Here is a 13,838-nt window from a genome sequence, read left to right on the forward strand (position 1 = left end):
CTTGTTGAAGCCTCGACAGATGATCAACAAATTGATTCTCAGCTCCCTTCCTATCTACTATTTTAAAGTCAAATTCTTGCATAAGAAGAATCCATCGTATCAGTCTTGGTTTTGCATCTTTTTTTTCATTAAATATTTAATAGCATAATGATCTGTATGCACAACACATTTAGTTTCAATTATGTATGATATGAATTTATTAAAAGCACAAAATGTTGACTTTTCAATTCAATTCAGTTCAAAATTACTTAAAATCCTTTCAAAACTCTTCATGACATCTTGCTACACCCAATTAAACAATTAATTGAACCAAGTTTTAGTCCACATTCATCCCCAATTCTAAAAGCCTAAGCTCATAAGTCATTCAAAAAAGCATAAAATTCAATTAAAAGCCCACATGACAACTTTTTTCCTCATCATTCATTTAATCAAAATCATACCAAAAGCTTAAAATTCATGCCAAAATTATTCCAATGGAAACCTCATGACAAACTTCATAAAAATACCCCATGGATTCAAAAATCCCTTCTCATGCAAATTGACCAAGCCAAGGACAAGCCATGAAGCCATCCCCAAGCTCTAGATGAGCTATATGAGTCTTTGCCACCTCACCAAACTATTAATGGAAAAAGGAGGAGCCACTTTCAAGCTCCTTTAATAAATTTTTAAACCACTTTAATGATACACTCTAACCCATGTTGAGTCAAATCCAATGGATGAGGACTTCTCCACAGCATTTGAGCTGGCTCACCAAACCTTGGTCAGCCTTAAGGAGCCATTCAAGCCCATTCCAATGAAGCTTAACCAAATCTAAAACCAACCTAGCCCAAATAATTTTACAATTAAATCAATCACCCTTACCCATGCACAATCCTAATTGGCTGCACATTAGCCCACTGCTAATCATCCTCAGTGGGATGATGACCTGAGCTTGGTCGACCGACCGCCTTGGCTGACGCAAATCCCAAACCCAAGAGACCCACATAGGCCAAAACAAAAATTAAACCAATCCAATTGGCCATTGGAGCCTTTCTGCCCTCTATTTAGGTATCATCCCAGCCACCTCAGCTTGGCCTGAGAGCCACCATGACCCCTTCTATTTAAACTCACCCCCCACAACCAAGGGAGGAGTTTTTTAAATTCTTGGTGGAAACCCTGACAAATTGTTCCCAGAGATTCTTCAAGACTTCCTGAGTTCAATACAACCATCTTACAACCTTCAAACCTAATGTTTGAGCTCAATTTTGGAGCTAAAAATTAGGCCGAAACTAGGACATAATTCCACACAGCTCCGCAGTGCACCAAAGTCAAATTAATTGCACCTACACCATCCCCTGAGTGAAAGAAGAAGATCCCCCATGAAAGAAGAAGATTGAGTGAAAGAAGAAGATCCCCCATAAAAGCCCCATCACCAGACTACCCTAGGTTAGACTTTGATAACACCCAAAATTATCCTTGTTTGAAATCATACATAGGAAATTCACCACGGCCCAAAGCTTCATCTAGGAGCTCTATGGACTCAACTCAAGCTTTTGGAAGCACCCAATCAAGGCCACACCTCTTGGGCAAAAGTATTGAACTCTCCCCTTAAATTGAGCCTATTTTAATTCTCCTTGATCATAGATTCGATTCAAGACTAGATTAACCGTATAGATATGTTCTCTTAGTCTAGGCACATCTATAGAAATAGTTTTGATTTAGTATCAAGCGAGATATTACATCTAGAAGTTGGACAAATTAAGAGTTTAGTTCATCTGGGAAGATGACAGAGGACTGTCTAATTGCGTGCTTATTCAATGGACGATCATGATGGAGCTGGACGAGGATATTAGACATGAACTACGGGCTAACTAAGCGCTGAGGTGTCTCACTGCATTGAACAACGAAGTGCCGCGTGGAAAGTTCAGAGATGCCAAAATTGAGGTGGTGCCGCAGTGGATAAATAGAAAAAATAGGTTTTTCTGATTTATTTAAATGACTAAAACTTCAAAAATCCACAACTTTTTATAGAAAAGTCATAAAAATAAAATTAAAATACCCTCATGCATAGTGAACAGAGGAGAACAATGTGAAAATGGTTTTATGTTTGTTTAATGCATGTAAGATTTTTAATTAATTAAATAGTGTATTTTTTAATTGAATTCTCCATTTACATGGACATTTCACCATGACTTAATTTTTGGGGCTTTGATTCTTTGTCACGAGGGATCTTCCCTGATTTTTTCAAGGTCAGGGGAGGTCCCTAAACAAAGATCTCTATTTTTCAAGCATGTCATGTCTGTTTTGGTAAAATAATTATAAAAATTAAAATTTTGATCAGAAACATACAAAACTTGTTTTGGAAGATTCATTGTGGTCAGAGACCCTAGAAAAATTACAAACTTGGTTTAACCGATTAAAAATAACTCTAATTGTCATTAAAAGCTAAAAATGAAATGTAATTATATTAGACAAAATATAAAATTAAATGACACAAAACTATTCTCTACTATAATTTAATTCCAGAGGAACACCCCATAAAAAATTCAAGTTCATTGGAATTAATTTGACCACTAAAATGGATTAACTAAGTGAAATTACATTTTTGGCACTAAATTAATTATAATAATTAAAATATATTTTAAAAAATAACCAAATTAGTTTTGAGAGCTCCTTATGACTAGAGGAACTTGAGAAAAATAAAAGTGAAATTAAAAGAAATACTTCATTTTTAAAGCTATTTTTAAATATTTAAATAAATAAAAATAATTAAAAAACATAAAAATTACAAAATTGTAGAAAAGGCACTAAAATGTCACATTTGGCTTCCTGATCACTTAGGACCAATTAAAATAATTTTCCTAGTTTTTTAAGTCAAGATATTAATTTCTAAAGGCTTAAAAGGAATTTTCTTTAATGTTTGATTAAAATAATTCTAATAATTAAAATATAAACCACAAAAATATGAAATTTATTTCTCTAGGTTTTTTGAACTTAGAGAGATTTAATAAAAGTATAAAATTTAATTTTTCACTTGAATAATATTTTATATTTAATTATACTCAAAACAAACAAATAATTTTAATAATTTAATTAAACATCTAAAAATCATGAAAATTGGTCTAAGTGGTTCTCTAACTTAAGTGAACCTACAAAATTTTTCTTAAGGATAGAAGCTTTGTTTTGGTTAAGTTATTAAATTTTTATTTGGTCCAAGTGGTTCTATGACTTAAGCGAACCTCCAATATTTTTCTTAAGGATAGAAGCTTTGTTTTGGTTAAGTTTTTAAATTTATATAAAAATCCCTATTTTCAAAAAAAAAATAATTATAAAATTAAATAAATTCAAAAAAAATCACATTTTCTCCTCTGATGTTTTAGTTATCCCATGAGTAGTGTAACATGAAATCATAAAGTCATTTGAGTTTGATTTAATGAATTATGAGGTGTTAAGGCCTTAAGGGCAAAAGGGTCATTTTGAAATTTAAGCCTTAATTAATATTTAGGCCTAACCAAAGGGTAAATGGGTCATAAATGATCTTAATTGACATGTCTTGATGATTGAAACATGAAAGGGATGAAAGGTAGCAACCAATCTCACTTTGGTCTCATTAAGGATAAATTTGTAATTTCCCAAATTGAAGAAATTTGGAAGAGCAATTAAATAAAAAGATATTGAGGTTAGGGTTTGACTTTGGGAGATCATAACTCACTGATTTAAAACCCTAATTAATGGTTTTAAAATGATGATATGATTCTTGATAAGGGTTAAAAGTATAAATATTCAAAATTTTCCTAAAAATTACAAATCTACCCATTAAGTTTTACGGACTTAGTAATGAACTAGGATTAATCAAAATTTTGTCTAATGAGGTTTAAAACATGACCTATAATTAATTTGAAACTTTTTTTTTAAAAAACACTGCAAGTTCATCTTTAAAAATCAAACTGGCTTAGTCCCTTAATTAAGCCAAATTGCCCCTAAGGGCCTTTACCCGTATAATTCGTATGTGAAACATCAAATGATAATTAACCAATTTAAAGGGATAATCAAAACATCAAGGTTCATTGAAAATAAGAAATATGAATTAGTTGAACCACATAACGAACATAATAAGACCGAAATGAACTTGAGACGATTCGAGGGACTGTGAAATGTCTAGGGTATTACCCAAGTCCTTTTCATGATCCTTTGAGAATCTCAGAGGACACTTGGACATATTATGATTTGGTTGATGGGTTCATCCCCATAGATGAACAAATTAGACTCACCAGGGTAGACACACCTCAAACATGTGTTCTCTGCTTTTACTACAAGCATGTTTTAATTCTTGCAAAATTATATATATGCTTTGCATATACTGACTTTTCAGGTGGAGGAATGGGAGGAATTAACAGGTACAATTTTATGTTATTCCATTGCAATTTATTTTTTATTTTGCACCTCTTGTTTCTTGCCCATAAACTGGCATGTTAAACAACATGGTCACCCTGCATGTCAAAACTGAAACTTTTACTTTTAGGATCAAAACTGAAACTTTTAGGATAGCCACAAAACTGAAACCAAAACCAAAATTAAGAAAGTAAAACAAGATAAAATATACTGCCACAATAGTCAAAATATAAGACAACTGAAAATTTAATCACAAACAAGACAAAACAAAATTTGCAACTGAATTAAAACATCTTTAACTATGATCGGAAATCCCTTGAAGTAGGTAACCTACGGTTGCTAATGAAATTTCTCACAGTCTAAATGAGAGTATTGAGCTCATTAAGTAGATTTTAGTAAATTCATTTGGGCTAAGTGAATCCGAAGAAAAAAGTGGTACCAGAATAAGGGAACCGTAGGATCCTAACCGACAATGCTCCAATCAACTTTAACATCCCCCATAATATTTAAATAGTCATAACCTTAGGAAACATTTGATTTGACATCAGGACTTGATACATTAGAAAATTTAAACTCACCATGAAAGGAGCTTGGAGCTAGCATTGTGTGCAACATGACCATCTTCAATAGCAAAACATATTTACACCAGCTAAACCATTCCTTAGAATTAAACAACAAGCTATAGGATTTTGAGGTTGTCAGTCTAGTGCGACATAAATCCTCATATTTTATTTGCCTTTGTATGGCTCTGCTTTACAATATAAGCCCTTACTCACTTTATGATTTTAAGGTTGTTGTTCATCACAACCTAAATCCTCACATCTTCTAGGCTATTTGTGTGATCGTTTCACACAAATATAAGCCCTAACTAATAAAATTGGCAGGATGAAACACATAGTTTCTTCTTGAAGTTGATGCCAAACCATTGGATAGCTTGGGAAGTCTCCAAGGTTATCCTCAGGATCCATGAAATCCCCTTGTTCTTCTTCCTTTGGATTCCAAAACTAAATATTCCAAATTTGAGTCATTCCCTTCTCACACCTCTTTGTCCGATCTCTTTGAAATGTCCTATCCTTTGAAATTCTTGAAGACAGTATCACCTGATTTTTTTCAAGAGTTTTCTTACATGACTTTGGTTATCTAAGTTGTATGTAACTAAAAGGGCTTGACTTTATAGGAAAATTTCAAGAACACAACTTAATATAAACTCTATTTAATTCATCATATTAAATAGGGGAATATGTTGGTGGATACACTGAAAATATATGCATTTTTAGACCAATATTTTATACCTATTTTTGGTGATATTTCACTTTAATGGAAGGTATTTTGATGTTTTGTTGCAGGTTGTTGATTTCTATGGCTTAAAATAAAAAGAAAGCAAAAAGGATGACATTTAGAGTCAAAATTAAGTTTTTTAAGAAATGCTCAGTGCCGGTAGCGTCGACGACGCAGAACGATTTAACACTGAAGATTTTTACTCAGTGGCGACGGTGCCAAAGGCGGTGCAGACCCCATTTCTGAAAGGTTCGATGTGTTTGGATGACTTTTTGAAGAGTTTTTGGAGGCACCTCTTGGAGAACCGACCTTGGGCTCTTTTTGGGGCTGAATTTCATCAGAAAATGAGCTCCTCTATGTTTTTCACTTCTATACTCTCATTTTTCACTCCACACCATTCAATTCCACTACCATATTGAAGTTAATTAGTGATTTTATTTTCATATTTTAGAATTTTTGTGGTGAGATTTAGTGTGAAACTTTCCGTAAAAGTGTTGGAGAAGGAGAAAAGTGAGAGAATTCTTCTTCCCGCATTTCTAACGAAAGGCTACAAAGGATTTGGTTTGAGAAAGAGTTCCAGATAAGTTTGTTTATTTATTTAGTGTTGCATGAACTATATTTTATATATGAAATTTGTGTTTTGTCATATCTTTCTCATGAAGTCTGAGTAGTTCCCTCTATCTTTCCCCCTACTCTGAGATATGGTGAAATGAAGAGATAAAATGAATGTGCCACAATTAAAATATAAAATAAATTGTGATGATTTTTCAACTTCAAACATAATTTACCTTTCAGTCTGGCCAATTAATTTATTAAAATATGTTGTGAAACAAATGATCCGGGAAATGGAGTATGAGTTCTGGGAAATGGAGTATGCATTCTACAACAGAGTGATAATCACATTTGATTTCATGAAGGAGAAATTTGTTCATGAAATTAAGTGTAAATAAATAGGAAAATATTCTTATTGGGTGTAAAATTGGAGAATCTTTAGGGTGACAGACTAAAATCCCCAATTTGTTCTTAGTATTTAAAAAATAAAGTGAGAGTTAGCCTTCAGGTGAAGGAAAGTGGGAGCTCTGGTAGTAGGAGCTGTAGAGTGGGAGCCGATATCCTCCTAGCTTAGTCACAGATTTAGGGACTAAACCTAAGATTAGCCAATGATTTTCTATGAACTGTAATAGGGTAGAGAATTAAACTTACTCCCATTTGTCACAATACATATTAAAAACATTTATCTCATCTCATTTTCACCAAAATTTCATTGTAGTGGGAAGGATGTTTTTTCACATAACAAATCTTCAAATCTTCATTACATAAACATATAACAAATCTTCATTACATAAACATAGTTAGTAGATTAGTAATTATTATTAAAAATTTGCATTTCCATTTCTATTAGTGATAGTGATTTCATTTGATTTTCTGTAAATTTTCTGTTAAAATTTATCATTGCTAACTTACACCTTCACCGTGGGATTAATATTTGGGGCTTAAATAGAAAGTCCATTATTACTTGATAACGATATGTATACTTTCATAGAATCCCATTATTAATTGCTTATAATTTATATATATATTTTACACAACTTACTTTTCATAAAAGTATCAAGTTTTTGGGGCTGTAATGGTGTCAACTTCATAAATCCTTACACACACAAAATTCGGGATCAAGTTTTGGAGTCGTTGCTGGGGAAGGTAATGGTTAAATTTAATTAAATTAAATATTAGGAAATTTAGGGATAATTAAATTTGGAAATTTAGATAATATATATAAATATACAAATTTATAAAAACATAAAAAAAAATATTAAAAAAAATCCAAAAAGAAATTTAATTAAGATTGTAATTTTAAAAAAATTTTACCTTGCTTGCTTTATTTGTTTATACGAAATATTGGATTTGAAGGTTTAGTACCTTACAATTCAGAATTAGAACGTACTATTAGAAAAATTTGAAAACAACAAAAAAAAAATTGAAAGAAATGGTGAATAATATAAAAAATTCAATAAATGAAAATCGACAAAGACCTTTAAGAGATTATGCAAATCAACAACAGATGAACTTCATTAACTATTCAAAATCCAAATGTTGTTGATAATTCATTTGAGCTTAAACCTACTACTATCCAAATGGAACAAAATAAAACAAAATAATCAGTTTGGAGGATCACCTACTGAAGATCCTAACTTACATTTTGCCAGTTTTCTTGAAATTATTGCTAATTTTAAATATGACGGAGTGTCAAGTGTCTAATGATGTTGTTAGGCTTAGAATTTTTCCTTTTTCATTAAGGGATAAAGCCAAAGGTTGGTTAAACTCATTAGTGCCTGGATCTATCAGAACTTGGGGAGAACTATTTAGAACTATCTCAAAAATTCTTGATTAAATATTTTTTGCCCTAAAAAACCGCTAAGCTTAGAAATGATATTGCATCTTTTTGTCAGTTTGAAGGGGAATCGATATATGAAGCCTGAGAAAGATTTAAGAATCTTCTTAGAAAATGTCCACACCATGCTTTTCCAGCTTGGTTAATAATTCAAACCTTTTACAATGGATTGGTAGGATCATTAAGATCTGTTATAGATGCTGTTGTGGGTGGATCATTAATGTCAAAACCTTTTGAAGAAGCATATTCTTTAATTGAAGAAATGACTACTAATAATTTTCAATGGCCCTCTGAAGGGGTAAATTCTAACAGAGTAAACAGTATTCATGATTCTGATGCAATGTCTGTTTTGGCATCTCAAATTGCTGCTATTTCTAAAAAGATTGATCAAATAGCAGTGAACTATCAGTGAACTATTCTCATATTAGAGAAAAATTCACTACGATAGATTATTGATACTCAACAATCTTATGAAACTTAAAATTAAGCATTCACGCATGCATAATTGAGTTCAAGGAAATAAAAATATCTATTCTAATTATTTTAACCCTGGATGGAAAAATCACCCTAATTTTAGTTGGAATAATTATAATAATTCAGTGAATCCATCCAGAAATCTGAACAATCAAGGAAATCCTAATTTTAAATAATCAAGGAAATCTTAGTTTTCGACCTTATTATCCTCCATGATATAACTCCAATCCTAGCCCATAAGTTAAGGAAAAGAAGTTGATAATGGAAGAAGTGATGTAGAATATGGGAAATCAAATCAGAATCAAGGGGCTGTTATTAGAAATATTGAAAATCAATTAGGACATATTGCTACTGCACTTAGTAACAGACTTTCCGGAATTCTTCTGAGTACTGTGGAACTTAATCTAAAAGATCAAAATAATGGGAAAATTAAAGCTATTAAATTACGAAGTGGAAAAGAAATTGAAACAAGGATCCAAAGAGAAACTGAAGTTGATGAAGAGAAGGAAGAAATGGAAAATGATAAACAGGAAAATGAACAAACATAGGTTCCTATAAAAAAACCATTACCTCCATTTTGTCAAAGACAGAAGCAGAAAAATAAAGGTAAACAATTAACAAAATTTTTGAAAATCCTTAAGAAGTTAATGATAAATATTCCTTTTGTTGAAACTTTGGAACAATGCCAAGTTATGCAAAATTTATAAAGGATGTACTAAATAAGAAAAGGAAGTTTACAGATCATGAGACCGTTGCACTCAGTGAAGTGTGTAGTGCTATTATTCAGAAAAAGCTTCCTGAAAAATTAAAAGATCCTGGTAGCTTTACAATACTTTGTGCAATTGGTGAAAAGTTTTATGGAAAGGCTTTATGTGATTTAGGAGCGAGTATCAATCTTTAGTGATATTGCACTTTAATGGAAGGTATTTTGACTTTTTCTTGCAGGTTGTTGATTTTTATGGCTTAGAACAAAAAGAAAGCAAAAAGAATGAAATTTAGAGTCAAAATTTAGTTTTCAAAGAAATGCTCAGCGCCGGCAGCCCCAAGGTCAGTGTCGACGGCACAGAACAATTTAACGTTGAAGATTTTTACTCAACGCCGACAGCGCCAGACCAGCACCGATGGTGCCAAAGGTGGTGCAGACCCCATTTCTAGAAGGTTTGGTGTATTTGGATGACTTTTTGAAGAGTTTTTGGAGGCACCTTTTGGAGAACCAACCTTGGGATCTATTTGGGGCCGAATTTCATCAGAAAATGGGCTCCTCTACGTTCATTTTTTGCTCCACACCATTCCATTCCACTACTATATTGGAGTCAATTAGTGATTTTTCTTTCATAGTTTACAGTTTTTGTGGTGAGATTTTGTGTGAAACTTTCTATAAGAGTGTTGGAGAACGAGAAAAGTGAGAGAATTCTTCTTCCCGCATTTCTAAGGAAAGGCTACAAAGGATTTGCATTGAGAAAGAGTTTCATATAAGTTTATGTCTTTATTTAGTGTTGTATGAACTTTATTTTATATGAAATTTGTGTTTTGTTGTATCTTTGTCATAAAGTCTGACTATATTCCTTTATTCTTCCCCCTACTCTGAGATATGGTGAAATGAAGAAATAATTTGGATGTGATGAATGTGCCATAATTAAAATATAAAATAAATTGTGATGATTTTTCAACTCTAAACTTAATTTACTTTTCAGTTTGGCCAATTAATTTGTTAAAATATGTTGTGAAACATATGATCTGAGAAATGAAGTATGAGTTCTACAATAGAGTGAGGATCACATTTGATTTCATGTAGGAGGAATTTGTTCATAAAATTAATTGCAAATAAATAATGAAATATTCTTTATTGGGTGTTAGATTGGAGAATCTTTAGGGTGACAGACTAAAATTCTCAATTTGGTCTTGGTGTTTAAAAACTAAAGTGAGAGTTAGCCTTCAGGTGAAGGGAAGTGGGAGTTGTGGAGTGGGAGCTGGTATCCTCCTAGCCTAGCCACAGATTTAGGGACTAAACCTAGAATTAGCTAATGATTTTCTATGCACTGTATCAAAGTAGAGAATTAAAATTCTATTTGGTATAATATTAAAACCATTTATCTCATCTCATTTTACCAGAATCTCATTGTATTAGGAAAGATACTTTTTCATATAAGAAATCTTCATCACAAAAACATAATTTAGTAGTTTAGCAGTTACTGTTTAAACTTTACACTTTAATTTTGCTAATAATTAAATAATTCAATTTTGATAATATCTTAGCATTCGAAATTAGTAACAGTAATTTCGTTTCACTTTCTGTGAATTTCATAGTAAACTTTATAATTGCTAACTTACACCTTCCCCATGGGATCGATATTTGAGACTTAAATAGAAAGTCCATTATTACTTGACAACGATACGTATACTTGCGTAGAATCCTATTATTAATTTATTATAATTTATATATGTATATTTTACATAACTTACTTTTCATATAACTATAAACTTTTTGGCGCTGTAGTGGTGTCAACTTCATAAATCCTTACACATAATTTATATTAAATACAATGGATCATTGGTCAACATAAAAAATGGTTTTTCGTAGACTTAAATGGATGTCATAAATTCTTTCAATTTTTTAATCAAGCCTCATCAGTATGTAGTGTATCTATTCTTTGAGATGGATGCATTGCTAGCGGTATTAGGCTCATTTATTTAAACTACTGAGGATAAGAGATCGGCCCAGTCTTGTATTTTCAAAATTTAAAATACTACATTTTTTGAATATATAGTAGTAGCTCTGCTAGGGTTTCAATGCATTGTCTAAGGTTTGTGGGGATCTCCAGCCCTTCTCTGCTCCTTGTTTTCCTTCTCTTTGGGTTTCCTTTTATCCTTGGAAGCTTCTTATCTGGTTTTTCTACTTCCCGGGAACTTTTCTCTTTCAAGTTGTTGTCGAGTTACTATTCCATTGATGTGGAGTGTTGATGGCTGAACAAAATAATGTGGATTTAGCCACTAATATTCAATTAGCCACTAATATTCAATGTTAGCCACTAATATTCAATGGATAAATGCTAATTTTGCTGTTATTTTTAGAAAAGGATTTGACCCTATTAAAAATTTTGATGACTTGGTTTTTCCTCAAAGCTACCATGAGGTAGATGACCCAATCATTAAACCTTTGAGCAGGAAGAGTGGAAAAATGACCATTTTTTATAATGAAGAGGATATCCAAAACTTGACTGAGAATTGCAAATTCACTCTCATAAGCAAATTTCAGTTAGGTCATCCAAAAATGGAAGTTATAAGGAATTTCTTTGATGGCATTAAACTTAAAGGAGCTTGGAGAGTTGGCCTCATTGATGGAAGACACATAACAATCCACCTAACAAAAGAGGTTGATTATGCCAACGTCCTTTCTAAGCATGTTTTATAGATTGAAGGCAACACTATGAAGATTCTAAAGTGGTCCACTAAATTTGATCCTAGCAAGGAACTTCCAATAGTCCCGATATGGTTTAAAATTATAGGATTAAAGCTTCATTTCTTCAATCATAAAGTTTTGTTTAAGATTGGACAGGCTTTGGGTAAACCCCTAAAACTGGATGTTTGTGAGGGAATGGGCAATTACTGCTGAGAGTTGTGATCATATCAATTTTGGGTATAATGCCAAAGGTCGAGATGAATTTTACTAGTAAACTAATACTTCTTTGGTTATTGAGACTGATAATGCAGACAAAAGTACAACCATTGCTAGTCCTAACCACCATACTCTTCTGAATGCAATGACAGATAATTTATCCAATGATGAAGCTGGCCCCTCAGGAAGTCATCAAGAACCATTAGCTGTATAGGTCATAGCTAGTGCAACCACTGCATAGGAACCTTTTGTTTCTGTGCCCCAGAGTTATCAGCTGGATGTTGGTGAGGTTGTTCATAAGGATTATCATGTGGACTCTACCTTAGTTGAAGAGTTCCAGACTGCCTTGGTAGATGAATGGCAAACCCAAAAAATAAGAAAAAAGAAAAAAAGGGTAACCGAGAATTAACCAAGGTGAAGGGAGGAACATACTCATTCAGAGACAAAAAAACTCATAATGAAACAAAGGAGGCCATGACAAGTTCTAGAAGGAGGGGTAAATCCATTTCCTTTGGATGATGAAACTTTTGTATTGGAATGTTAGGGGATTGGCACATCCTAAATCCCTTAACAGACTTATTTCTTTGAATAGGATGTATAAGTTTTGGTTTGCAGCTATTTTGGAGCCTATGGTTTCCAAAAACCCCCATAAAATCCTTCAAAAATTTTTTGGCTTCTCTCATTTTGCTAATCTGAATAATAAAATTTGGGTACTTCATAGACAGGAAGTTATGTGTCAAATTTTGTGGGATCATCCACAATTCCTTCATATCAAGTTTATCTTTGGGGGTCAGGAGGGACCGACCACTTTTGTTTATGCTGCAAGCTCCTCAAGGGCCAAATTGGAGCTATGGGAGAGCATTCTTGTTATTAGTAGATCCTGCAACTCATTATGGTTGGTGGGTGGGGATTTCAATTCCATTTATGCCCCTACTAAAAAATTAGGAGGCAATTCACCTGATACCAAATCTATGAACTGCTTCAATGATAATATTAGCTTGGCTGGATTATTTGATCTTGGCTTTACTAAACCCAAGTTTACTTGGAGGAGAGGACCTTTATGGGAAAGATTGGATAAAATCCTTGTTAACTCTCTTTGTTTGAATGAATATTTACATACTTTTGTCCAACATCTTATCATGACAGGATCAAATCATAGGCTCTTACTTATGACAACGACTTTTTATATGCTTAAAAATATAAGTATTTAATACTGCCACTAAAAGAATTAATTCCTCACCAATTGCACCAAAAACTTAATAACAATTATAGATTCGATAAAGATGTATGTATAAAATATTCAATAATTATAAAGTCACACTTATCAACCCAAGTCCAAGTATACGTATCGTAATATAGGGCTCTAATGGAGTCCTAGATATTGATCCCACAGAGAGTAATATTAGAACTACAAACATTAGAAAATATTAGAGGCTACGAACTAAGATTTTAGAAAATCAATACTTGATCACAATAATAGAATTAAAATTGCTTATCTGTCACTAATAGGCAGTTGAAATAAATATATAATTTTAATAACTCTTAAATAACTTATTATACTAATAAGGTTTTTAATGTGATATTCAATTTATAAGAAAACATCCTTCTCCTTGTCAAGAAATTATAGTTAATGGATAAAGTGAATCAGTTCTAATTGTATTGTGTCAAATAGGAGCATACCTATTCTTTACCCTTTGGTCCAAACATAAA

This window comes from Phalaenopsis equestris, unplaced genomic scaffold (assembly GCF_001263595.1).
Source record: "Phalaenopsis equestris unplaced genomic scaffold, ASM126359v1 Scaffold199547, whole genome shotgun sequence".
NCBI classification, from domain to species: domain Eukaryota; kingdom Viridiplantae; phylum Streptophyta; class Magnoliopsida; order Asparagales; family Orchidaceae; genus Phalaenopsis; species Phalaenopsis equestris.